The 25,293-nt window shown below is 43.6% G+C and overlaps 1 long non-coding RNA gene across 2 annotated transcripts; it reads left to right on the top strand.

Moving 5' to 3' along the window:
- Nucleotides 1-471: 471 nt before the first annotated feature.
- Nucleotides 472-25,293, top strand: LOC143212918 (uncharacterized). 2 transcript variants are annotated; one of them, XR_013009822.1, is made up of 4 exons: nt 472-1,363; nt 1,430-1,502; nt 4,849-5,060; nt 17,106-25,293. It is a non-coding gene; the product is annotated as an uncharacterized LOC143212918 (long non-coding RNA). The 2 variants fall into 2 exon arrangements; XR_013009821.1 differs by having other exon boundaries at nt 472-1,502.

The raw sequence follows: 25,293 nt of genomic DNA, 5'->3' as shown, positions 1-25,293 counted from the left end.
TAGTATTATAAGGCAATTACAGAATGGGTAAATACTATATCATTCTTCTTCTACTTGACGAGTATCTCGTCGTTGGTAGAACCACCGACGAGATACTGTTAAAGACTGCCAGTCTTATGGGAGTTGGCGAGCCCGAATTTTTCGGTGTTTCTTACGCCCTCTAGGATATATTCTGGCTCCATCCAGAGAAACAGAAGGCCAACGACGGCATTTTGTCGGTGAAGAAGACCACTGAGGAGATTCTCGTCGCGATGCATCGGCGAGAATGCGAATTATCACGAAACCATATCGATTATTATTAAATGTTACATTCTCCGCCATATTTCAGACGATGTTTTGACACTATTTTGGAACTATTTAGAACTTTTAGCGATGTGGTATATCAGATCACTGTAACTTTCACGTTATCCCCGCGCCCACTCGCGCCCACTTACTGGTCCCGCGGAATAACACAGGGGCTGGCAGTCTTTAATAGTATCTCGTCGGTGCACAGGGGCTGGCAGTCTTTAATAGTATCTCGTCGGTGCTTTAGACTTGACAACGCTGTAGACATATCGTTCGCAGATATTTTTGCTACAAAAAAGGCCATTCATTGGGTTTTATTATATTATCGTGCAAACACCATAGGGCCTCCTGGTTACATTTGCTACGGGCCCCGCGCTGGATTAATCCGGCATTGGCTGTAGAAGTTTTACCAGTCGAACCCGATTCGTATTGGTTCTAGTTTTCGAATTCACCGTTCTCAAAGCGTAGAGGCCGCTAAAATCACTGGCATTTTAAGGTGTCGGTACTACAGATTGCTATGGACACCAAGTCCCGTAAGGTGTCAGGCAGTGTCAGGTCTATCCTGGTCTATCCTATATCTCGTCTGTGATATCATTAGACTGCGGATTGTTATGCATGCATGGCTTTTGAAAATATTCAAGAAATGCTGTGTAATATAAAATTCCACAGAAAAATTGAAAATTGCGTGAACATCCGCTGTCTAATCATCATTGTTGTAACAGTTTAACAGTATTGTAACAGTAACATACAAATGCACGTACGGTTAATTGAAATAAGAACCGACGGTGCAATTCCTCACAGTATAAAGACATTCTCAATTTCTGCCGTGCGTGCCTCGTCGAAATATATTGCATGTTTTAAGTCAAGGATACAGAGTAATGGCATCAAGTTAATCGAGGAGTGTGTCGAGTTGTACGTCTACCCCTCGTGATAACCCCTTCAGGTGGAACGATCCGAGCGCACCGTGTATTCGAGACAATGCAACGTTACGGTGCTAGATTGTAACATAATTCACCCTGTATCCGTAACAGATACAAAGGCCTCTGGCCGTACTACCATTGAGGTTATGTTTCGCTCGGTAATTTATTTGTGTTATTACTACTGGCCGTAAACCCTCGGACCGATCTTTATGATCTCCTTGCAGCATTGTTGCGCCCTATACACGCCACGTCAGACGATGCTCTTCGTTACTCTTTTCATTGTCGAGGTACGAACAGGTACGAAACTGCAGAATGTCTTACCCTGGGGCTTCGAAATTGTTGCAATCAACGGTTTTACAACATGGCGTTTTGGAGACACGCAGTTTCGATACGGCTATTGTTCCAGTAGTTTTTTTAAGACACTCTCTATACTCTATATAATATTTATACAGAATTTTCGAAATTTGCTTGCCCTTGTTATTCCCTCTGTAATTATTGGATCTATTTCTATTGAAGAGTACAGTAAATACGTATAAAGACCTTCGAGATACATTAGCAAAGTAAATAGTACAATACACGTGAGATAAAATCAACAGCGGAATCCATTGTTTAGAATTACGAACTTTACCACCGCAAGATGTTGCGAAACAAAGGAAAGGTATCGTTGATGCATCATATCAACAGAGTATTGTATCTGACTTGTGTAGACATATACTCGATGCGTATGAAACAGCATGACCTATAGGCTCGACTTGATCCTACATTCGCTGAATAGTATTCCGTTTCGACGCTTTTGCTATTGTTAGCGTGCGAACAGCCATTAGTATCTGATAATGTTATTGGCAGTGGCCATTCAAAGCTCGGTTGGAATCTATCGATAGATAGATGTCGGTGAAACATCTGAAAGCTTCCTTGAGATTCTGAAAAAAGCTGTCCAAGAATGCACGATCTTCTTTGGCACGTCCAACCTGTCGAATCGAACGCCAAGAAAGTAAAAGACCGTGCAGATGTTAGAACTGTTCCGACTGTTCGTTTTGAGAACCACTGGCACAAAAGGTTGTGGAAGGGGGCGCGAGAAGACACACGGGATGAGAACGACAGGAGGAAACAGTAGCGGAACGCGAACTGAACAGAGAAAAACTGCGACAGAGTCGGAGGGTGAGATTGGGTGTTGCACACGCAAGTGTGAAGGAGAGGACGGACGTTATTAACACTATGCATCATATACCCGGTCCCAGACGGGGATGCAGCGAAGCTTTTTATTGCCCTAAAGATAAATCACGGCGAAATACTGGAACTTGACGATTCTCCGCCACGCGTTTTATTCTGATTAAACTTCGGTGCATCCCAGAGGCGGAGCATTCCAGCTTCAAGGGGACATTCCGGTCTGAGAGCCGGTGAAATCGTTATTTTAAGCAATTCTTTTTAGAACGTACAAACGGGACGGGAATCTGCTGCTGCTTTCGGCATTTATGAACACAGTTTTTCAAGGTGTGACAAATCAGCCGTCTGCAAGAACGTTCGTTTGAATTGAACCTCTTTCGTTTGAATCTAAATGAAAAAGACAGACACACTAGTTAGATATGTATCATAGACATATAGAGATAGACTGCGCCGTCTTATGGGCGAGTTGAAGCCCACAATGGCGGCGCGCGGTACAAAGAGTGAGAGAGAGAGCATTAGCCGGGGTCCATAGCGCTCTCTTTCCAATTGATGTATTTATTGATGTTTTATTTTTGTTTTTTGCCGCCATTGTGGGCTTCAGCGCTTCGTACAGGCCGCGCAGTCTATCTCTATATGTCTATGATATGTATATACACTCCTCAAAAGAATTCAGGGATCACTTGTGCGAACCCGAAAAATTGCTCCCACTTTACGCGATGTTGAATAACTCGAATAAAAAAAATCGCACAATATTCAACAACCACATAATTTACACAGGAAGGTAAGCCCTTGCAAATGATATTAACGCGATTCATCAAAAAAATTTGTGTGATGTTCCAAAGTTGCACAAAATTTTTGTTAACCGTCAATGTTGTCTTCATCCGCTATAACTTTGTAAAAAATCAATATAGCAACAATTTGAAACAGAGCATGTGAAACTAGAGGTTTCACGCTTTCAAACCATTGTTTAACGATATCGATACAGCAATTTTTGACGGAGTTATGATCGCGTAAAGTGGGAGCAACTTTTCGGGTTCGCACTAGTGATCCCTTAATTCTTCTGAGGAGTGTATTTTAATGATTTTAACTGGTCAAGTTTTTACGCAAACTACGTACACTAAGTTTCCCAGGGTCCATAGGTCTTCCGTGGATCGTAAACATAAATCGATCCTTGCAGAATCGATTGTCCTAGCCGGCGCGCAATACATTACCCCTGGTTGAACGGCGTAACGTGTTAGCGCCCGCGCTAGTGTCCATTTGTACGTCTACCAAATTTCATTTCCAATTCCAATGGCCGCCAATCTTCAAATTGATCGAGGTAAGGTGGCCAGGAATCAGTGTCTCGCTCGAATGGAGCCTGTCACATTTTCGAATTCGAACTAAACATTGAATATTTAATTTGATGATGTTTTTAGCGCTACCGTTTTGATCACTTAGTAAATCTAGCAATATAATATAAATCTAGTAATGTGTAAACCAGTAATGTGTTATGATGAAGTTTCCAATTTTATAAGGTTTATAATTGGGTCCTACCCACTTAAATTACAACCTGTTCTTTTGTATATAAATAGAAAATACATTCTTTCTGCTGGTCTTACATCATGAATGTCGATTTTTAAAGCTACCATCTGTGGTTAGTATAATAACATGTGTTGAATATCGTTAGACGTTTTCAAATTTACCGCCATATATCGATTTAAGAACGGTCGATCCTTATGTTCAGACTAGTGTGTTTATATGTTTCAGTTTTCAATGTTTTCAGTTTTTGTGCTCCGTTCAAACGGTCGCTTTGACCGCAGTACGTTCTAAACCAGCAGCGTGTACAAATCAGTTTTTCAATGCTCAATTTACTAAAGTTATTATAGCAAGTACGTATTAATATCCTTTTTGCTTAATTTCAATTCACCTATTCTACTTACTGTATTATATATATATTCTTGTAGACGCAAATTTATCCTTTGAAAAAGGTTCAAAACTAAACCGAAACGTTAGGAAAGAAGAAGAGTCTATTGCAAAATTGCTAGATTTACTAAGTGATCGGAACGGTAGCGCCGAAAACATCTCATCAAATTAAATATTTAACATTTACGATCGATAATCGAGATTATTTTAAACATTGAATTGTGGAAAGACTATATTGGATATTATTCCTGCTAACAGTAGTAACTAACAGTTGTAAAAGTAGCCTCAGGGACTGCAAGGTTCAGTACGCCTGGCAACTTTGAATTCTCCCTTCGGCTTCCATTAAACTCTCTGATCTATTGTTTGCGCTAAGGAAATAATATTTGATGAAGTCTAAGAAATAGTGCAGCTGTTGCAAAGGTGAATGTGAAGTGTGAAAATAGTACGATCTAAATCACTGTAGCATCGACGTAATATCAAAGCCTGTTGAAAGGTGAATGGTGACCTGGTGCTCCTGAATGCTTCGTCAGTAGAATCAGCCTGGAAGAGCTAACAAACGTTCCCGTTTCTGTCGCAGGATCGATGGCATTGATAACGTGCACGGTGGTGTGGCGGTGTGGTATGTTCGGAAAAACGGACACCCATGGAAGTTTGCTCTCTGGATGCAGCTGCGCGCCGGTTGACAGGAATTGTCCGAGATATCGCATTCCGTTTGACAGCGAGCTGGAGCAGATAAGGACACTTCGATCTTCCGCCAGCTTCACGGCAACGGGGCAAATGTAAATTTGGGTAAGTCAGTTTGGAAGTTGGTATACCGGGTGTACACGGGACATAGCAACCTACAAGACCGCAGCAACGCAGAGCGTGGAGAGAACAAAACAGCTTATAGTAGTCCTGATATCTAGCTACCGGCTCCGTTGCGTCATCCACCCCGGAAGTTGGCTAATTTCGCTTTAGACCCGTCTACCATGTACCACGTACAGTTCTCTTCTGTTCCCCCTCCCCTATTTCTCTCTCTCTCACACACACACTGTTTCCTTCTCGTTACCTCTTTCCCTTCGACCATGCTGAAAGTTGTTTAGCCCTCTAAACGGCGGAGCCCGGACTCCTCCCCGATGTAGATTAGCAAATATGGTGGCTCAGCGATTATACGTGTTTATCGCATGTCGTTTCCGGGCAAATTGAAAACCGTAGTACTTCCGGCTCGTTATCCCGGATTCCCTGTACCGTCTACGTACACCGAAACCTCCCCGTTAACGAATTAATCGCGGGAACCTTGATCTGACAATCTCGAGTCGTGATTCGTAAACTGCAAATTTTTCTTCGTCGATTGTCAAAAATATTTGTTATTTCTCGTCGTTATTTTCGCGACGGTATCACAAAGAAGCAGATCCAAAGCGGGAACAGAGTTTCCAATAAATTTCGCGGGCGACACGCGGGACAGAAACACTCCGGGAGCAGCAGTACATTTTAATTTACCCCGTACTTTAGATAGTGAGCACGTCCCACAGTGGAACAAGTTATTTCGACCTTGGTACTTAGGACTTCCTTATCGCACGTCGCGTCGGTGGCATTAGTGATAGTAGCGGCGTAGTAAATTCGCAGCGAGATTACCGCTCGAATATTTTAACCGAGGCGAAACTGCCTTTTTCCCCCTGGTGATCTTCATTAAGGGGGTTGCTATGGTTCTCAATGATTAAAGTATCGGAATTATTGCAAATTGCCAATCGGTGTTCCAAAGACGTTGTACTTATATTTCACGTACGTGTAATTGTTTATAGACATCCCGTAACCATTTCAGACGTGCGCTGTGTATTTTCGCAGCATAATGAGACTTCGTTTGTTGAAGCAGAAACAATTTCATCAACAATCCTCGTATTGTCTATTACTGTGGCTTGTACGTTCATACAGGGTTCCCAATGGATCTCTATAGGAAACGAATCTCGCGCTGATTAATTCCAGTCTGCGCGAGCCTCCATTGTCATCGTCGAGATAATACCGTGGCTGAACGTTAGTCGTGTCGATATCCAAGTTGACTCCATGCTACGATAGTCCCGACGAGTTCACTAATTTCGCCTTAGGTGTTGTGTGGTATTTATAGGAGCGAGCACGGTTCTCTCTGACGCATTGCACACTATGGTCCTTATTGCGATCGATCTCCCTTAACGCGATCACCATTATTTTCTCCTCACAATGAAAATCGTGTTCCTCTTCATCAGTTAAGGTCAGTCGTCCAGCAAACGAACTACGGTTCGTGCAAAGCAGCCGTCTCGATAATTCAAGGCCTCGGTGTTCCATTTTAATATGAGGCAGTGTCTGCAGGCTTTCCGTAGAAACTGGTCGGACTGTTAACTATTTAAGCGTTGTACTCGGTCGGAGGGCGAAAATCTGAGATTTAACAGCATCGCTTTTGCCCGTAACAGGGATTATCCGTAGCCTGTATCTGTTACACGCCGCGGCGCTTGTCCCGGGACGATAAATGACGTTGATAATGGCGGAAGTCTGTCCCACTTTGATATTTATAATACCGTGATGCCTGCTAGAGGTCTCGGCAAATCTCGACCGGGTGTGTGTGTGCTCGCTCGTGTGCGTGGGAAAATGTGCGAGGAACACGCACGGGTATACGCCGCGCGACTCCGGTAGGCTTTTTCTGGAAGACGATCGTCTGGGGAAGCATGTTTTCAAATATTCTGGCAGCACCCATGAGGCCTGTTCCTTTTCGGCCTCGACTTTGGATTCATCTCCCGACTGCTCGTTTCCTTCCATCCCTGAAGAACCTTCGCGTCAGCTGCTTCGCGTCGTTCCAGCCCCGCGACAGGCTTCTCGATCTACCGAGACCGAACATCCTCGAGTATCTTCGAAATTTTACCTCTCCCGGAAAGTCTCCTGCTCCCTGGTCACGTGACGTGTCGCTCCGACTTCATTAAATACAGCCAATCGTATTATTCGCCGGGAAATTCGGATCGGGTATCGAAACCGACGGCAGACACGAGTTTAGGGATTGTACAGCAACGGGGGCAGCGTCTTTGCGGTCGCGATCGATATGTCATCACGTGCCGTTACGATTGACAGACAAGACCGCAGCATCAACCTCTAGCAATCGGCGAACGCGAACGCCAGTTTCCCGAAACGCTCGAAACTCTTGGCTTCCCCGAACTAATTCGTTTCGCCGTGGAAATTACGCTCGAATTGCGATCAAACCGGCTGGGTTGCGTATCGCTTCGAACTTTTCATCCCGTGTTTGGCTTCGACCGATCTCGTTTGACTGACATTCACACCGCGTTCAACGGGCGAAACTCGTACGCGCCAAGTGTTTCGCTTAATTCTTCACGGGACTTCGTTGTTTCGCGGAAACCGATTTCTCGACGTGATTAACAGACTGCCGATTTTTGTACAGAGTACGACACTTGATGAACTTCCGAATATATTATACATTCGGAAATGAGAAAAAGGCGCTCACGACCTCGTCCGTCGCTGTTGCGAAAATGAAGCCGGGAAACGGAAATATTGATCGGCCTCGAAAATTTACGATAACTTTTTTTCATTTTCTCGGACACTGCCGCGTTATCTGTTCCCCCGAAAAAAATGTCTATCGCGCGTTCGGAGAATCGATGACACCGTTGCGAGAGCATGAATGAAAGAGAAGACGAAAATGTGGACGGGAGAACGAGAAGGAACGGGATACACACCCACGTGCACACACGCGGAGAGAGCTCGAAGGGGTGGCGGATGGGAACGGGCGGACGGTAAATATTTCAGGCAGCGGCATACTCGACGAAACGAGAGAGCTTAGGTGGGTATAGGTCAGGGTTCAGCTTAGCCAGCCTCTGCTAAAACTAACCGCGTAAAATATACAATGCAAGGAAATCCACCCCCGCGAGCTTTCTCTTCTCTTCTCTTCCTCCTCGCCGCGTCCATCGAGGAGTTAGCATCACCCGCCGAGGCAGCCCCACGTGCCACTGCCCTGGCATACGATCCGTAATTAGCGATTATGTCTACGTAAGAGGAAAAAGATTTCTCTGCAAAATCATTTTGAAGATTGTGATGTCATTCCTTTTAAAGTAGTAATCAAACATTGTTCCTTAGCATATTGTGTACATTATTTATGCGACTTTGCGATGCATATTCATCATCCTCTTAGCCTAATTTCGTGTAATCCCTCCGCGAGACCTGCTTTATCTTTGTCGGTATCGCTGAGAGCCTTGAACAGGTACAATTTGTACACGTATTAGAATAATTAATAAGGTAAAGGGCGAGGAGGTCTCTTAGCGAGAAAGTGGTGCGACTAAACTAAAGAACTTGTTAACCGCTGCGTCAAAGGGAATCGACTTTGAGGGGACTGTTTTAAAGTTGGCATCCATTATGGAATAGCTGAGCGAGCGGTTAGAAGGTATTCTTCGAAAGTTCGGTTCGATTAAAAGCGAGAGCCAGCCGCGAGGTGTATGGAGTAGAAGGAATGTATTCAAATACATTCATACTGAGATAAACCAATTTCCCTATCAAATTTTATAGTCCGGTTCATTTTATTTTCCTGTGTTTCCATTTTGATATACTTTCAACCAAGGCACAGTGGGGCATTTGGCCTGAAAAAGTGGAAAAAACTATTTTAGCGTTATTTATAGGCTCGATCAGCTACAACATTATGAAATCCGAAATACATTTTAGTATTTAAAACGTCAAATTTACCTCAATATTTTGTACAAAAAATTTTTTTAAAACTTTTATATATCGAAATTTGTAGACGTCTGAAAACTGTTCCTCTTTCGTTCGAAACATATTTTTCTCCGATTATCGAGAACCCCTGAAAAAGCGAGGCGATAGTGGAATATTTTCAATATTATAACTTGCAAAATATTTAAGAAAAAAATGTTTTATTATAGTCTTTTGGAAAGAGCTCTGAGAACAAGCAACAAGAATATGCAATAAAATTATTTAAATACAAATAAATTTTAAAAAAACACCACGCTGTCAAAACGGATTAAAAAGTATAAAATAAATTTTTAAAAAACACCACGTTTAGAAAACGGACTGAAAAGATAAAATAATTTTTTCTAGCCCCATACAGATTTAGAAATCGACTTTCTTCCACTTTTTCAGGCCAAATACCCCACTGTGCGAGGTATCGACGGCTGAAAATGATATAGACGTGTACCGTAGGAATAAACGTTGAAGATTCAGGTATTCGGCGAGATCTTTTTTCACCGCGATCACTAGCGCGTCGTTCCGCGTCGCGGAAACTCGAGCCTCGCCCCGGAGATCGACGCGTTTTTCATTCCGCCGTGGCGCGTCGTTGCGTTGCGTCATCGGCAACGTTATTTTTCACTGTCCTTTCTTTTTTATCCGTGAGCTCTTAATTTATCGGGGGGGGGGGGGCATTGGCGTGGGAGCCGGAGAGTGTAAAATCACTCAACGTGATGCGATGCTATTACCTGAGGGGCCTCGAGCTGCGGAATTGCGGAGACGCGGAGATGCGGAAGCGGCGTTCAACACGCAGCATTATCCACGGAATACACGGCCCCGAGCAAGCAACCTCGTTGTCGTTGATTTCTTGAGCGGCGTCGAAGGACAAAGGTCTCGGCGTGGGTGGAACCTCGGACGAGGGCGGGAGAAATGAACAATTAGGCTACAGTAGTCGATTGCCTACAGGGGACGACGCGCGACGTCTTTATAAGGACAAATAGTTAAAAAAAAACGAAGGAACGAGATAATCACTATTCGCAAGATAGCGTAATTCAGTTCGTGTTTGCATATTTCTCTTTTCTCTAAAATAAGCGTGCCTATTAGCATCCTCCGTATTCTTCTTTCCTGCGCAGAGGTCCTTACAATTTCCACGGGCGAAAAACGCGAAGGACTCGTTTGCACGGAAGAAAATTCATAACGTGCGCTGCGTGTAATTAAACTCTCTTATGTCCGTACTGTCTGAAACTTGGCTTAAAAGGCGAGCGGGCTGCGAGTTCCATTTCATCTCCGAGCCTCGGCCGGTATTTTTCTTTTGTAATGTAACAGGCCACCGTTACGTTTTCTTTATTGTTTTTTAATTTCCTCCGCTTCGCTCTTCCCACCTCGTCTCCAACAGCGCAGCGTTTCAAACTTTCATGGATCCGTTGTTTCACAAAGCCGCGTCGCGATGGAGATACGCCGCGATCAATTGGATCTGTTTGGCAATCCCCGGGCTGCTTGCGATCGTTCGCGATAATGTTTTCGTCGGACGGATGTTTTCGAAAACGATTACACGGGTCCTCTTTCTCTCGGAAGTAGGTCGTCCGAGACGACCGAAGATAAAATGCCTAGGGCTTCGAGCGCGACGCACCCACTCGTGCATCAAAGGGCGCGCGAATCTGAGCGCAATGGCGCATTGTCTAGACAATAAATTTTCGTCGGCGTAACGAATGGGTCGTTGATCATTTCCATTTGTTCTACGCCGACCCAGAACCTTCTGAACGCACCGCTTTGTTACTGTAGAAATTAATTCGAAATTCATTCTCGGATCTCGGACCAATTTATTAATGAATTTCAGATTCTTTATTCCTTCGCTGTTTCATGGAACAAAAATAAGGACCAAGTTCGGTCTTGAGAGATCCGAACGGTGCGATTTATCCTGCGGTAAAGACCACGGGATTAATTGCCTAAACTTAAATTGTGTAGGATAGCGCACGGGTGAGACGTACGATCTTCGTCGAAATAATTAACGTAATTATTATCGACGCGTCTATTTCGAGGAAATTGACGATGCGGTTGCGGATCCGCGGAATTCAATGTTCCGAACTCATGCGATTGAAAAGTTTCGGTTACACGATGGTTGAAACCGATGCACCAGGTTCCAGAAATGCGGGAGAATTCGAGGGGTCCTTGGGATCGCGAGGTTTTCAAAGGATTTGGCAGAGGGTTCCTATGGTTTCAGAGATTTCGGTGGTCCGCAGGATTTTCGGGGACTGTAAGAGGTTCCGTAGATCTCTGGGTTTTAAAGGTGTTTCGGCCGGTGTGTTTGAGGTTTCAACAAGTTTTCTAAGCGATCCGAGACGATGTTACGCGGATCCTCAGCTTTTCGGAAGCATGCACACTGGTAGCTTTAGATTTCGAGCTTCGAACGGTATCACTTGGCGACGTGAGATTTTGATTTTTCGACGATCTCTTTGGTGGCGATCTTACGCTTCTCAACACTTCGAGAATATCTAATATCCTTGGAGTTGTCGAATCATTTCACTTTGAAGCACGGAATTTTATGAAACTTTGAAAATGTTTCAACACACTTTCTCCGCGGTTTCGAAATCTTTATATCTGTAATTAGTCCCACGTATTCCGAGTATTTCTTGCGCGGTATGAAAGCGGAGAGGACATATGTGGAATCGTAAAGACGCTGAAGCTACGAGGTTCGTAGACACAAGAATCTCGAATGTTTCGGTACAGTTAGCCAGAGTTATAATAATCCTGTAAACAGGAGCCAAATTCCTATGGCCGTAAAAAGTTGTGAGGTCAAACAAAATACGGCCAAGAAAGCGTTTCTAAAAATTATTTTAAAGGAACGCTATTTAATTTTTAAAGAGTTACATGGAGGGCTAAATTATTCAAACTTGGCCGCTACCTAGCACCTTTTGTGGCCATTGGCTTAAGAAGTAACGGCAAAGTTTAAATAATTTAGCCCTCCATGTAACTCTTCAAAAATTAAATAGCGTTCTTTTAAACTAATTTTTGCAAACGCTTTTTTCAGTATTGCAAGATGTATTTCTAAGTTAATGAACTTGGCCGTATTTTGTTTGCTCTCACAACTTTTTACAGCCATAGGAACTTGGCTCGTGTTTACAGGATGTTTTTGTTGGGATTTCATCAATTTTTCTTGAAATTTCATCAATTATCAAGGAGGTATCAAAGAAAAAAAATCCTTTTCTAATCTGCAAGACAAAATCCAAATTCAATGTATCGAAGATTAACATTCTGCCGGCGACGCGACGTTCGGTTTCGATGAAATTTTCAGCATGTGCATAACTAACATAGATCTACAAAACATGTATTTTAAATTTTCATTAAGGGCCCTAATAAGAAAGTTAAAAAAATGCCTTTTTTATTTTTGCATGTAACTTTGTAAATTATAATTTTTTGGAAAATCTTTTTTGCATACCATATCATAAACCAGTGCTTCTAATTGATTATAAAAAATCAGGTCGTTTGTTACAATCATAAAAAAGTTATTCTGTTTTAAAGGGCGTTCGAATACTTTCGTGAGCCACTGTATGTCATTCTGTTTCTTGTATGTTTCTTCTCTTTTTCTGTATTGTCCTCTGTCAAGCAGTATAGTTCGTACCGTCTAAATAAACGGATCTGTCCTAAAGTGATCAGTACTTTTTCTTTGTCTGTCCACCTTGTGTAAAAGACTAACGTTAAACTTTATATATAGGAAAGAACAAACGTTTTTTGCAAAATTGCAAGATTTATTAAATGATCGAAACGGTAGCGCCGAAAGTATCATCAAATTAAATATATTGAACATTCACGATCGATTTTATCGTGGATGGCGAAACACTCGCACACAACGAAGGTTTTTATGCATTATATATACATATTTTCTTGTAGACGCGCAAATTCTACCTTTGAAAAAGGTTCAAGACTGAACCGAAACGTTAGGAAAGAACAAAAGTTTTTTGCAAAATTGCTGGATTTATTAATTGATCGAAACGGTAGCGTCGAAAGCATCATTGAATTAAATATTGAACATTGTTTTGGATTTAAAAAATTCCCGCGAACTGTAATTCCGTGAACGTCGTAACGCTATACGGCATCGCGGGAGCGCTACACGAGACAGCAACGAAAATTGCGTGTCGACCGCGCATCTCAATAATATTTGGCTAATTGTTTTCGCAACAGAGGACTACGAACAGACTTGATCGTGAGACATCGCACAACACACACGCGCTCCTCGCTTTTTGTACAATCCACGTGCCGATCACCTCGTGTTCAGAATCCACGTGCCGATCACCTCGTGTTCAGTCTCGCATCGCCGAATTACCGTATTCAGCGTTTGTCGTTGCGTACGCGTCTATCGCGTGAAATTATTGTGTCCGGAGTGCTCAACGACTAGTTGAAAAAACATTAAATAAAGAAAACCGCTCGGTTGTGCGTTCACGTGAATTGATTCCTTCGTCTTCACTCGTCGATCCCTCGTCAGGATGGTCCCGGCTATCCTCAAGACCATTCAGGTCGAAACATATTGGAAACAAACATTTACGATCGATAATTGGGATTATTTTATCATGGATGGCGAAACACACACACAACGAAGGTTTTTATGCATTATATATATATATATATGTTTTCTTGTAGACGCAAATTCGACCTTTGAAAAAGGTTCAAAAGTGAACCGAAACGTTAGGAAAGAACATAAGTTTTTTGCAAAATTGCTAGATTTATTAATTGATCGAAACAGTAGCGCCGAAAGCATCATTAAATTATATGTTACACTCTATCTCTTTTCACAATCGGGCTTCAAGATTAAAATATTAAACCAATCGCTCTCTACACCTACTAATGTTGGAAGATAAATGTTTTGCCAATATTGAGACATGATAGCATTTAACAAGTGTACGAAATTACATCTCTCCATCTGCCTCCAGTGCCGAGTTATAAACCTCTAACAAACGGCTAAGTTGTTTAGTGTAAAAGGAGGTAGTGCGAGAACTTGGCTGATGCACTACCGTGCACCAGAATTGGGCATTAATCGATTAAAATTTTAATCATGATTGATTGATTAATGTGTACGATTCAAAAAAGAAATCGTCGAAAAATCGACGATTGATTCAATCGATTGATTTAATCGTCAATCGTTGATTAAAAAAAGGAATCATCGAAAAATCGGATGATTTAATCAATTGTTGAAGTTAATCGCCTCACGGTTTATCCATAAATTGTAATAAGGAGGGAGAGAGAGAGAGGGAGCAGAGAGCGGATGGAGAATTGACGGAAATAATAATATATTTCAACAAAAACATGTTTCAACAAAAACATGGTCGTAGCTGTCCAGGAATAATAACTTCAAACATAAAAGCATGTAAACAGAGTTTGTATTACTTGGTCTACATACCTAAACTCAGTTTACATTTTTTTAAGTATTCATACAGTTCTGATTACGTATTTCATTTCGAAATTTCACCAGTTAATCATTAATCAATTATCCGATTGACGATTAGTAAAATAACTAAATAACTAAAAAATAACTAAAATAGAAATTTAATCGTTAACCGCAATTAACGACTAAAATAGAAATTTAATCGTTAACCGCAATTAACGACTAAACGAGGAGATTAATTGTTAATTGCGATTAACGATTGAAGTAGAAAGTCGTCAATCGTCGATTAAATTTTTGCCCAACTCTGCCTAGATATCCTTGGAGTTGTCAAATCATTTCACTTTGAAGCACGGAATTTTATGAAATTTTGAAAATGTTTCAAGACACTTTCTCGTGGTTTCAAAATCTTTATATCTGTAAAAACTCCCACGTACTCCGAGTATTTCTTGCGCGGTATGAACGCGGAGAGGACATATGTATATGTATATGTGGAATCGTAAAGACGCTGAAGCTACGAGGTTCGTAGACACAAGAGCCTCGAATGTTTCAGTACCGTTAGCCAGAGTTGTAATAATAATAATGCCAATAAATAAGTAAATATAATATTGTATTTCAATATACCTCCCCGAACAAAACCAGCAGCCACAAAATTTGAAACATCATTGATCATTGATGATGATTATTCCGGCAGTCCACGTTCAGTTACCGCGGGGTTCGAGACAAGACCGGTCGCATGTTCGCGGATAATAAAGCCACGCGCGGAACCCTTTCCAGAAACAATGAAAAACGTATCAAATTGATACGAGGAACGGGCGAGGGCTAATACTCGCGCGCATGCAAGGCTACCAGCAGCATTGTGTTACGCGTAATCGGTTTCGGGCGTGTTCTTAGGGGCGGCTATCTATTATTAACGCGGTCGGAACGGGGCTGACGTTTCCGTTTACGGGCAACTTAGTTTCGCCTTATGTCCGCCGGGAATTTCTTCAACGCGAAAAATAGGGCTCACGGGCACCGTAGCAGTCCGCGCGATGCCGCATCGTTTCTCCACATACGAGTGGAGACTTTATCGATTGTTTGCGGCTCGTTCCGTTCGGTTTTTCTGGCCGTTTAAACCGCTCGTTTAGGCCACGGTGGATCGCGCATCGAGCCACGCGCGTATTATGCTCGACAGTCAAATTGCGCGCAGCGTATACGCTCGAGAATCGATTTCCACCATCGCAGGCAATAATTGCCGTGCGGATGCGGCCGCACCGATACTGTTTAATCGCAGAAAAATGCCAACTCCGTGATTCCGTTGATCTATGAAAGAACGAGAATCCGCGCGTCGCGAAAGTTCGCCGATATCGAGACCGCCATGTTCCGCAGTCTAGTCGTTGCGCGTGCACGATCGAAGTAGAGAAATTATCATGATTTTGTAGTACAATAGTAAATTTGTTACGCCCCGCTGTTTAGAACAACCAGCGCCGACCGCACGCGTTTCGGTTTATTATTAGATTGATGGGAATGTAATGTCGGTTTCTCGTCGATGCACGAGCAAATGAATTTACCATTATCGCGCTATTGTTACATTTAATCAACTACGTGACCGTACTATATTGACATCTGTGTTCATATAGCGGCGCGCACAGTTTACACGTACATATATTATTTATATATCACTTTAGAAAACCGCCGGGAACAATTTATTTCGACTGGCACAAAGCCCGACCTTGCTTCTCTCTATCAAACGCAATATACACATTTGTTTATTATACCGCCGTACATGCGACCGCGTTCAGAGAATTCTCCGTCATTGGCTCGTTGATTGATTTTGCGTGCACAGTTCTAGGTAAATCGAGCGCATACTGTTGTTAAATTGTGACGGTTCGGTTAACAATATTACATGTACTGTAACGTAATAATAACGCGTCGCCTGTTATCGTTCGCCCCAGTAGCTGTCTTCGTAGCTGTGATATTTTCGGTTGTCGACGGTAATGCAAAATGGGGATCGAAGCAAGTTGGAACATAAATATCCCTTCGCGTCAATTTAACCCAATTTATATAAGTACACCAACATATTTTACGATATCGTATCGGAGAGTAACAATAATAAAGATCCGAGTTGTGCAACTAATTAATGTGTCATTTTTTGTTAGAGAAACTCGCTCGGCGAACAAAAGAATAGATGTAGAAGGTATTATCGTGCTGGGGAGTGGGATTACATTGTCCGATCATAAATATGCGCATTATTAAGCTGCTTGATCCCTGGAAAGGGATCTGCAATCGAATACCGCAGCTTACGAGCGAACTTATCGCGTTACACATAACGTTCGATCCTGACGCTTCCGTGCGGATTTGTTGGAAATGTCCTGAATACTTCATTTAAAAAGTTACGGCTTTTTAAGACTGTCCGAATATTAACTAGGCTCACTGACAGGTTGACGAGGGTGGTCGTGTCGCAGGTATCGGTCGATCCCCGACGAAATCACCTGATTTCGGAACGAGGACGAATCGATTGACTCGTACCTGTCCGTCAACTTGACTGAGAGTCCCGAAAACGATCCCGCCGTCGAATTAAATCTATTGCCATCTGCGCGAGTGCCTCTCGAGCCCGTTCAGCGGAAAAACATGGCGGCATCGAAGGCTCGGGAGCATTATTTCTCCTGGAGTGAATTATTATCTTGCCCCAAGGACAACTATCCGTTTTGCTTTAAATCGAATCCGTTCACCGTCGAATTAAACGAAAGTTTCGATGGTGCGCTATTGCGGGTGACGCTAATGTGAGTCTTCTGTTCCAGTTGCAGCGTGCAGGTGAGCCGACGTGACGGGGTTCAGGGGAAAAAAGAGATACGTTGGTAAGTTGGGGGATGAAGAGGAGGAAGGGACGAGAGCCGTGGTACAGGGAGTGGCGAGGAAAGGGGGTAGAGGAAAAGAGGGTAGAAACGAGATAGAGGGAAGAGGGAAGAGGCGAGAGAGAGAGAGAGAGAGGGATCGCTGGTCGGAGAGGGAAAGAGGAGATGGCAAAGGGAGGAAGTAGTAGACCCGGTTGCGGGGAGAGGGGCAGATTTGACCCTGCTTGTGCACCTGGATAGGAGGCTGTAATCAATACCACAGAAAGCGCGCGCTGCGGCAGGCTCACCCCCTTATCCGCGTACCGATACCTGAACAACAACCGTGCAGGTTTTCTCGAAATCTTTTCACCTTTCTCCCCAGAGGAAAACCTTTCACCGAGACACCTTAGTTTCTTCGCGAATCGTGCTGCCGCGGCCTGTTCTTGATCAATTCTTGCAGAGTACTCGGCCGGTCCACGCTGCTCGTTACTCGCGGACGCTGCGACGCGGTCGTACAATATGGGACGGGCACCGACAATGCTTTCAACGCGATTTCATCGTTACCGGGGGCTCAATGTTTATCTACCGACACGGTGGAATCATCGACAATTGTATCACTCGTCAGGGTCTTCAGGACGTTAACGCTCGCGTGGAATTTCACCGTCGCCGCTTTATTTACGCCAAGATCCACCGCGTTCTCTCGGCAACGGAGATCAAGGATTCGAAGGGATTTGTTGGTATACGCGAGGGTCGTTCGGGGCGTCTCGTCGGTCCCGATGCACTCAGGCATTTATACGTATTGCGACCCAGTTGTATAGTACGTCGGGATAACCCCTTCTGCCCCGCGAATTTCTCCACCACGTGCTGGAATTTCAACGTGTCACGCCGCGCTTGTTGCCAGGCGGATGAATGTCGGACGCTTCGGCTCCTTGTTTTTCTAATCGTCGAGCGACGATACGATGGTAAGAGGAAAAGAAATTTCGAGTATAAAAGCGAACTGGCATTCGTGTAAAGTTAAAGGCGCAATGTTTCTCCCCTTTTCTTTTCTGGTATATCGGAGGATATTAAGATCGGCTTACGAAGCCGTAACAAAGTGCGGCCGTTCCGCGGGCGGATAAGATCGTACGAATGAAGAACAAATCACCACTCCAAGACAAATTGAAAGGTTTAGGAGAGGCCGGCGGGGTAGGATAGATAATCGCGAAGATCAGCCGAGGGTGAACCGCAGGCGGTCTAATTGCGAGCGGGCTTGACTTCGGTAATCGAGGGGTGGGAATGTCACATTACACGTGTAGATAATGCATCGTCCATGCAAATTCGCATGTCGCGTGTCTAACGTTTATCCTTCAACCGGGCCGATCCGCCGAGCCGCGCCGCGCGAGTCGCGGTTTCGAGCGAGTCGGCTCCCCACCTATCAAGCTTTGTAACTCTGTCAACTTTAATTGGACCGTGCCCATACGCGGCTCTATTGTTTCCTAACTTATGCCTGTCTTCCGTCGGAAAAATTCATTTCGCCGCGGCTTTGTGTCGACGTCCGCCGTTATTTAATTCTTTCGGAACGGAATTTGAAGAATGGGCGGTCACGCAACACCGAGTTTCGTCTTCGTCCAACTGTTTCCGCGTTTTTATGTCATTGTGAACTCGCCTTTCCGAAACCTTCGGATTATCCTGCTAACAGAGTGGCACGATATCATTGGATTACTTCTTTTTCTAATTGTGATAAGCTGATTTTTGTGCTGACTCTGATTTTCTGAATATCGCGCTAAAATGCTATATTCTTCGGTCCCGGGGGGACACTGTCACTTACCTTTGTTCCATCGTTGCCGCGCTGTTAGCTGCCGTCTGACTCACCTGTTTCCACTGTGGAACGCCGAAAATTTCAATATCGTTGCAGCCGCAGATGTTCGCGGTTCGGGGAGGGGAACAGGGTGCTGGGAGAATACCGAGCCAGATATACGGTCGATAATTTATTTCTGATTATAGATACAATATACATCGTAGGCTAGACGAAACACTTATTAAGTATATTTTAGCCTATCTATGGAGTGGTATGGCGCGTCTGGAACGCGGAACGGGGTCGGATAGTGAAACGGGATGAAATTGTTGTTCCGGTGTTGTTGGCCGCCGCCGTGTTCACAGTAGTTGTCAGTCGTCGAACGATGGAATTTAAAAAGGGACAGAGAGAGATAGATAGAAAGAGAGGGGAGGGAAAGATGTTTACAGGTGAATCCGATTCTCTCGGCCGTCTCGAAGCGTCGGTCGGCCGGGGGGAGGGGGTTCGATCGCGTGTTTTTTTTTTGCGCTCTGTTCCGTAACATTTAAGTGAATGCTTCATCGAGTTTCGGTTAATTTAATTAATTCGGCAGTATTTACACGCGCGCAGTGATACAGGTCGTTCCTTCGCATTCTCACGATCCCGTTCATCCGGAACAAAACAACGAATGCGGGTCGTCGAAACTGGCAGTCGGACGAATTCATACACAACGTACACAAACACGCTCGCTCTTTCTCCATTTATTGGCTAGTCAAGGTTGTACACAATCGCGGGAACGAAGAAATACAGGAATTCGAGTTTCATAATCCGCGTTGTGCCCTTGGGCTCGGCGATCAGGAATGACGATTAGAGCCGCGCGAACTACGAATCGACAACAATAACGTTGAGGGACGGGGTGAAAACGAGCGAAGAACGCAAACACCGTGCTCCCTCGCGGTGACAGAGGAACAATGCTCGTGTTTCGTTGGTGGAGAGACCACAGGGGCGTGGGCAGTGGGGTTCGATCGATATGTGAATAATTACATCTAGGAGTTGGACAGATTGATATCGACGTTACGCGTCTAGTCAAACGGAACACACATCGTTCTCTTGCGGCAGTCACACTCGAATCGTCGCACCATTCGCTTTGGCGTTGGTTCGATCAGGATTTTGTCAGGAAAAAAGGGGTGGGAGGACTGTGGGACAGGGAGAAATTCAATGCTCTCGGATAGAGTCTCGGCGACTTGAAGACCAAGGGGCGCGGAAGGTCTTTGTTTAGAAAGTTTCGCGCGCGGAAGGCCATTTCGGCGCGTCGACGAGCAGTTTCGCTGCTTTTTCATTTCTCGGGGAGTCTCTCTGTCCCGCTCCCGCGTTTCGCCTCTCCTTTCTTTATTTTCCACTTTTCCGCGGCACCCTTTCATCGGCCACTCTGACCGCCCTCCCCTCCCCAGCCCCTGTTCTGCTCACTTTCTTTTCCTTCGCCTCGTTGGAAAAGAACGGGCGCGCGATTGAACAAATTAAGCCGCGCGCCACCTCTCTCTCTCTCTCTCGCTCGCTCTCTCCATCTTTTTCTCGGTTTTCCTGCCTCCACAATCTCGCCAATCAAGCTTCTTAATCGGTTCGCTCTTGCGCGCGCAAGTCTCCCATTTACTTATACGTATTCGCAATTATAATTCTATTCGAGGACGGGCGTCGCGGACTCGAGGATCCCGGAGAAAACTTTGCGCCGCTGCTTAATTCCCTTTTCAACGCTCGATGATCCATTATTCCCCGCGGAATCGGCGAAACTTTTTCTCCGTACCACTTCGGTATACACGATTTGCTTCTTCGGGGACGTCCCCGCCCACCGAACGTTCCTTTTGTCTTGCTCTTCGATCAGTTTCGCGCGAGACAATTTTCTAGACGGAGTAGAGCCACACTTAAGTGTCCGCGGCCGGGACCGAACGCGGACGCTTAAGTGGGGAGGTGACTTGAACCGAAGGAATAAGATACGTCGGGATAATCGCGAGAGACCGATATCGAATGGCTTTCGGGACTGTTCATGAACTGCCATTGGCCGCGCAGGATCCCCCACCCCTCTAACTCATGGGCGTATCTTCGATTTTAAACTCAAGGCGAACTTCTCAAATATTCAACAAGTTCTACAGCGGTGCTGAAAGAAAGCGTCGGAAGAGAGCACTCGTTCGAAACCGTGAAAAATTGATCTTGGAAACGCTTACTGATTGTCTCCGGCTGGTTCGCGTAATGTACCGGGTGAAATAGTTGACCAAATGAAACAGTACAAAGAGAGTACGAAGGGATTCGTTATATCGCTCCGAGGAATCTCACTTGGCATGGCAAGCGCTCTTAATGAAGTTGTCGGTATCGCCCTCGTCGATTGTATTATTTAAATAGGAAATCCATTAGGAATTCCAGCTTGTTATTCTGCTGCAGTATATTGCGTGCGTTCATGCTAATTGCAATACGTTATCGTTGCGTACACGGAAATCGTCGGTGGTTTGCACGGAATGCAATAAACGGTGGGAAAAATAAGTAGAGTAACGTGTGCGCGATAACATTGACACAACAGTGCGTTTACGTTTATTTCGGCAAAAATGTTGCAGTCTGGCCAATTGTGCATCGATTGGAAAAGCAAACTGTAGCAGAGAATAAGAAGATTATAGTAGAATCGCTCGTGGTGGAAAGCACGCGGAGTTTCCCTTTAAGGCAGAAGAAACTGGATAAGTAAACTGTGTTCCAGCGCTGAAGGGATCCCAGACACGCGTTGATTAACTCTTTCACCCTTCCGCTTTAACACTCCGTCTAGCACGGGGGAAAATATGCGCCACGCGTGAACAAGTATCCCGTAAGACTGCCGTGCATCCCTCGCGTCCGGAGTTCTCCAACGGCAAGAGGGTTAATTGTCTTGCCGTGAAGCATATCCTCCTCACCTCGGCGTTCCTAAGCTTCTTCAGCTCCTCGTCCGCGTGCTTTCTTCCCTTTTTGCTGCGGGGATTCCGCCTCTCCTCTATTGGCAACAGCGAAATAATTCAGGCGGAATCGCCGCCCGAGAAACAAAAACGAACGAGAGCGAGACAAACCGGCTCGTAAATACGAAATTGCACTTTTCATCTCTATACGCGCACACGTATGTTAAAAGTGTAAAGATTATTCTCATCCGCGTTTCCTCCGAAATGATCGAAATACAAATTTTCTGTAAATTCGCCTTCAGCGAGAGAGAACGATAAAGACTTTTTCATGGCTGGGGAGTGGCAAATGAAATGCCCCCGGGAAAAACGGTGCACTAATGCACATTTTCATGCACCCTGTTCCGAGAATATTAACGAGACTCTCGAATTTCGTTGACGCTGCCTTCTGCGCGCGAAACACTGCCAAGACCTTCGTGCTCGGTTCGAGCAAGACCTCTGAAAAGGTTCGCAAAGCCGTCCCCCGTCGTCGATGGACCAAGTTTTCATCTCTCCGATTAGCCTGAGCCGCGAGTGTCGATGGTCGTCGTTGATTATAATAACCAGTAGTCTTGAGGTAACTAATTTCAAACGAGAGGTCGTATACGATTGGTATACAAGAGGAAAATTGAACCAAACCGTTTGTTCAGGAAACCATTCGTTAAATAATAATCGTTTCATTGGTTCAATTTTGCTCCTCGCTGTGCGTTTCTCGCCGACATTGAATCAGTTCAAATCACTGTAATTCCCTATAAAAATTGTAAAAGCGTAAAAATCGTGAGACCTCGCATGACGATGATTGGTGCGCGAACAATGGATCGAGAAAATCCTTCGATGGGAGTTAATTTATAATTGGACTGCGGATCTTTATGCGTTTATGGCTTCCGAAAATTTTCAAAAAAAGGGTGGAATATTCCATAGAGTTTAGTACAATTTTTATATCTGCAACAAACGTTGAAAATTGCATAAACATTCGCGGTCTATTGATAATTTAGTTGATTCCGAAGTCTGCGGATTGAACGACGGGTCTCGCGCTAAGACTCAGTCTCATTAGTCTCAATGTTTCTCTACGGATATATGTTTCTTTAGGCGGACCTCGCTAGTTGCTCGCGAGGGGGCCGCTTACACGAACATGTTCAGAGGTCTCGCTGGAAATCGCACGCGCACATCCTTCGTCGACTTCGACGCGAAATTCCTCTTGGACTATACACTTTCATACACGACACACACACACACAAATAATGCGCACTCACACTCGTGCACACACGAACAAACCAATTGATATACAGGTATATAATATATTCACAGTTCTTCCGTTCCGCCAACATCTGGGGAACGCGAGACGCGTATAGCAATTAAGTGTATCTTGTTTGAATGACCTCTTTTGTTGTTGTTGTTGTTTTTACATTGACTAGGCAATAACAGTACAATGGCAGTAATGTCTTGCGGTTTTTACGGTAATTACGGTGTGTATAATTTACGCATATATCGATATAATTGTTAGACGTAATTTCTTTTACACTCTCGATTTATCAAACTACTAGAGCTCTTATGTTACACGTGTGATCGTGATTATTTATTATAAGACGACGTATCGTATCGACATTAATAATTAGTTAGTTTCTCGCTCGTATCTCATTCTCAACTTTTGCCACGTGCTAAAATTCGTTCCCTTCTCTTTTTTAAATTCTTCTTCCCTTGATTCTTATGCTATCAACGATTACAAGTAATAATTGTCGTCCGTTGGTCAAAGTATACATTGTGTACAGCGTATCATACAAAACGAATCGTAGTGTTGTGTAACGGCCATGCAGTTATGTCGTCGTCATTAAATATTGTCCAAGCCAACTAAACAACTAAACGATATTTTAAATACATATTTACAAATCCGAGGAAGGTACACCGATCGTTAATCGTCGTCGTTCGACTAGTTAAAATCTCCTCGGCACAGGCTGCCCGAAGGAGCCGGAAGTGAGCTATCCCCTTTCCCGCAACCCTTTCGCGTGCGAATACGAAATCATAAATATCTGTGCAAACTTCCAATTCCAATAGTTCAATGGTGGTAAAAAGAGTTCTACAAACAATAAACCCCCCGTTATACACTCCGCGACAATACTATAAGATATGTGCGAAATTCGATGGAAATTCTATGAAAGTCGAGCAGGGTTACCATATTCTAGTCTCGCCAGGCCCCTTACCCTTCCGTCCCTCGCCCAGCTGCGCAGCGAAGCCCGCCTTTGCTTTCCCCACTCTTCCCACTAAAGCTAACTTAGCTTGCTCCAAGTACGCGTTAGCGTTAGTGGGAACAGTGGGGGAAGCAAAGGCGAGACTCGCATATGGCAACCCTGGTCTTGAGTTCTGTCTTCCTTCATTCATAGTGTTATTGTTTAAATTATACAGAAGTATATTCTAAGGTTCTACGAAATATCGAAGGCTACAATTCCAAGAATTTGGGAAATGTATGTAAACATGATATTCTCGTCGCGACAAAACTATAAGACAATATCTTTTTAAAAAAGTACCTCATTCCATTTAAAAAGATGAATGTGACCTTCATACCTCTAAAAGAAATTACATAAAAACAAACATTGTTTTGGTATCGTATGAGCCCCATTTTACCATTCAACTTTGTCCTTCAGACATTTGACGTATCTTTAAAAACAACAAGTCAAGTTAGGTGAAATACCCTGCACAATAGAAAACATCTAAGGAATTTTATGAAATCGGAAACAGTTTTCGTCGGTGAAAGAGCTGAAGCTCATATCGAAGAAATTGAGCCAAATCAAGTCAAGATCAAATAAAAAATCTATATAAATCGATATCACGACGATTAATTGAAACTGTAAAAAATAAAGGTGGCCCGAACACATTACTACTAAATAGGAAAAAATATTTTTCATTAACTTCCACCGACTTTTTCTTACATGTAAAATATACATTGTCTTATAGTTTCGTCGCAGCTTATTTTATAAAAAATTCGAAATTTTAATGAAACTTTTTTTTATGAACTTTAGTTGATTCTTTGTATTAACCCTTTGCACTTGGAGCAATTTCAACTGGAAAATTAAACATTTCTTCCGATCTCGAGCATTTCCATTCTCTATAATTTTTGAAATTTTATGGATATGAAATTGGTATAATGCCTCATACAATACCTAAATGTTTAGGAACGGATTAGATCCCGTCATATTTCATAATGTAAATAACATTTTGAATAATGGTACAGCAATTTTTAGTGGCGCCTCAGAATCGCCATTCGAGTGCTAAGGGTTAATAACGAAAACTTTTACGAAAAACTTAGTATTAACCGCTTGGTTCTCAGTGACGAGTTACAGTGGGTGTAGAAAGTATTCGTACACTGATAAATTTCAAACAAAACTGTGAAATTGTTGTTTATTAACTATTTTTTCTGTAAACAATGAATACGTACATATTCTGAGATGTCTATAGAATAGAT

Source organism: Lasioglossum baleicum, chromosome 10 (assembly GCF_051020765.1).
Source record: "Lasioglossum baleicum chromosome 10, iyLasBale1, whole genome shotgun sequence".
NCBI lineage: Eukaryota > Metazoa > Arthropoda > Insecta > Hymenoptera > Halictidae > Lasioglossum > Lasioglossum baleicum.
This window is presented reverse-complemented; position numbering and strand designations above follow the sequence as displayed.